Consider the following 3,470-nt stretch of genomic DNA (forward strand, 5'->3'; position numbering starts at 1 on the left):
CCCCGACCCACACGGAAGATTTCTTCTGTACTTCTTCCTGTTCGTGTGACTCGCAACGCCTTTGAGGACTTCTGATACCACCCGCGGGAACGTTTTCAGTGTGCGCTCGTGAAACAGGACTCTCCGTCCTGTGGTCGAGGGCCGAGCTGAGGAGGGCGCAGCAGAGGAAGCGAAGAAGTGATATTTTAGTGGCATTTTAAAACACGTTTCGCGTGGACATAAAGTGTATGATGAATGTGTGCCGTGGGGGCACCGGGATTCCGCGCCGAAGGGGAGGTGCCACCCTGTGCGTAGGGCCTGCTCCGGCATACACCACCGGGACAGGTGTCTCGCGCCTTTCGGGAGCGGTGTAGTCCCTGTTATACACATGGTAGTACACTCACAGCCCCCCCCCCCGGTCCCCGGGCCGAGGCTGAGGATGTGAGTGCGAGTCTGCAGCGTGTTTGACAAATTAGGGGTGCGGCTGATGGATCGATTGCTGTTCTGGCCCAGATGTCGTCGGGAGGGGCGCGGCGCCACCCGGGGGGAGGAAGAGTATGGGAAGCGGCAGGAGGCCGTCGATGCCAAAGTGGACCGGGAATGAATTTGTTTGACATATTTTCGCCGTGCAAGTAAAACTAAAAATACCTCCGTCGTCCACCGCAGCGTTCCGCTATATGAGTCAGGGAAGGCGCCACGCCACGCCACGCCACGCCACACCGCACCGCGCCACGACACCACGCTACTCCCGGCCACCTCATCGTCATAATTTTAATGTGACGCTAGTACCCATCCTGTCGCCAACCACTGCTCCGGTTATTAATGGCCAAGATGTATTGTCATTCTACCGCGATTATACGCCCGTAGTCATTGCATTAGTTTTCTTACCCTCTTTCGAAACTGTCCGTTTTTTGTTTTATTTTAAGAATATTGAAGGAGGACATCTCACCCGAGGCAAAGAGCCCATCAATTTGGGTTGAAGGCTAAACTCATGGGACGTGGAACGATTTTTCTTAAACGTGCCGGGTGGCGGCCGGGCCGGTGTTGAGGCAGCAGGTCCCACCACCCGGGACGAGAGGGGCCCAGAATGTTAGCCTTGGCAGCGTTTTCCGGCCACCCCCTGATAAAAATTAACATGTGATAATTTTATTTTTACGAGGTATCTGTCCTAAGTTTTATTACCGTGCTGCTCCGCTGGGAATTTGCGGAATTTTGTCGAGAGGGGAGAAGGGTCTGCCGACACTAGACGACTCCTCCCACACTAAGAGGGCGGGCGGTTTTTATACACTCTTGCGACTTTGGCTCAATACCGCCGGTTGTCTTCTTCAACTTCAACTTCAACAAGGGTTATTACGACTGCTTGTTGCCTGGTGTGGGGAAAATGTCTCAGTAGAGCAATAGGGGGCATTGTGCAGCTTGGGGAAACTCTGCAATGCTTACGTATACACTGTGTGCGGCGATTTGTCACTGTCACTGTGATTGCTTGACACGCTCGGTCCAATAGTCAGTCACCTGTTGCCCCTGGATCTGATAAGTGGCACTTTGATCCGACCCCGGCCCGGCCTGGTTCTAGTCCGAGTCGTCCTATAAAAAGAATGGTCATTTGGTGTGCGCCACGGGGCTGTCCCACGCCTGTCCCAGGGCTGTCCTATGCGTGTCCCAGGGATGTCCCAGGGATGTCCCAGGGATGTCCCAGGGATGTCCCAGGGATGTCCCAGGGATGTCCCAGGGATGTCCCAGGGATGTCCCAGGGCTGTCCCAGAGCTGCCCCGGAGCTGTCCCGGAGCTGTCCCGGAGCTGTCCCAGGGAGGGCTGTCCTCTGGCTGTCCTAGGACTTGCCCGCCCGGCCGGATGGGGACCAGGCGACTGCTAATGGGTCACGGAGCATTGCAGCGGGACGGGGCGGAAAGCTAAAGGTAAAGGCTGGGCATCGTTCGGAAAACAAGTCTCTCCCCAAAATACCTCACTCACCTCGCACTCCGCTGTCGGTGCAACAGTTCCGTGTAAAGTCGAGAGGGAAGACCGAACGACTCAGCGCAATGTTTGCAAACGGCCTTGATTTTCTTTTTGCCGTCTACTGTACTCCACACAAAATTGCTTCCAAATGTCGCCTTCTCTGGGCGGCATCTTCAGAGACTGAGAAAATACAATACAAATAATCAAATTTAAAGTTCAAAACACTATGTAGCAATTTCGTTTTCCACTTTCGCTTTAGTAAAGAAACTATTCGTTGATGAATGTTATGATCCGGAACCTAACCTCCTAACCTCACTTTGGTAATCAGTCAGAACATTCAACGTGAAACGATTTATGAATTAAGTTACATGTTACATATCCGTCACAGGAACGCGCGGTGGAAAACGTTTACAAAATAGGAAAGGAAAAGAAAAGAAATAGCAAATACGAACCTTCACTTCCACCTGCTGACCGGCTTCAGCACAATCTTCTCGTAAAATCTGTCCAGCGACTGAACCACAGGGCATTCCCTATCATAGCCTATAGCCTTCTAAAACGGTGCAAAACACCCCGCAAAGAAAGGCTGCCAACTTAACACTGTACTAGAGTAAAATGGTCACAGTTTGTGGGAATGGTGTGTAGTGTACGGGAAATGTGTTTTTTCCATTTTTTCCAACTTTTCCGAGGTGTTGGGAAAAAATCCGGAAAAAATCGGATTTTTTCCATTCTTTTCCGGAAAATTTTCCGGCCTTCAAATCCCTAACGACTCACGTCTCAGCGACCGACTATGACCATCATAGAGGAAAGGCCCGAGTCTCTAGTTGGTACGTGATTGGCTTGCGGTGATTTAGTTTGCTCTTTGAGATCGAAACGTCAAACACCTGCTTCCCCCCCCCTTCCCCCCCCCTCTTCTCCCGTGGGAGAAAGGAGGGGGGGGGCTCACTTTCACGGCTCGCTGTTATATTTTTGCGTGGCGTTGCGTGAGGCTAATTTGTGTCGGCGGGCTGCCGTGTCGCGGTCGGGGTGGGACGGGGACGCACACCCACAGCGGGGCGAGGAAAGTTGCAAAACGTTTCCTAGAGTTGGAAGCGAACACATAGAGTTGGAAGCGCACAATAAATTCTTTGGTCTCCGGAGCCGGAGGAGTGTGTCAGGTGGCTGATTGGACAGGGGGCGATAGTCTAGCCCGCCTGCACTCGTGCGTGCGGTACAGCGCGACTACAAAAGTTAGCGGGGTTAATCAGCCCCCACCTGGTGTGTCAGTTCGTCCCCTTGACTTGTGATTTGCGTTCAAGTGTGACGTTGCGATGGGCGTTGGAGATCACGAGGCTCGGGTGGCACTCGACCCCGATATGCGGCATATGTGCGGCGGCTTGTCGCAGCCAAAGCCCTCCCCGTCTAACGTACTGACCAGCGCATTGGAGTTGACGCCTGCCCTGCACCGAGGCCGGGCCAGACCTCCCCGTCGCGCACCTGCCGTGCCGACCGGGCGGCGCGGCCAAGAGAAGCGCGGTCGCGCTGCTGTAACAGCTGGC

General features: G+C 53.8%; 1 protein-coding gene across 1 annotated transcript in view; it reads left to right on the forward strand.

The window, feature by feature from the left end:
• LOC127748703 (filamin-A-like) overlaps positions 1-3,470 on the forward strand; it is a gene marked incomplete in the record, with an annotated part of 25,818 nt that overhangs the window by 15,231 nt on the left and 7,117 nt on the right.

Source organism: Frankliniella occidentalis, unplaced genomic scaffold, assembly GCF_000697945.3.
Source record: "Frankliniella occidentalis isolate FOCC.00 unplaced genomic scaffold, Focc_3.1 Scaffold4, whole genome shotgun sequence".
Lineage (NCBI taxonomy): Eukaryota > Metazoa > Arthropoda > Insecta > Thysanoptera > Thripidae > Frankliniella > Frankliniella occidentalis.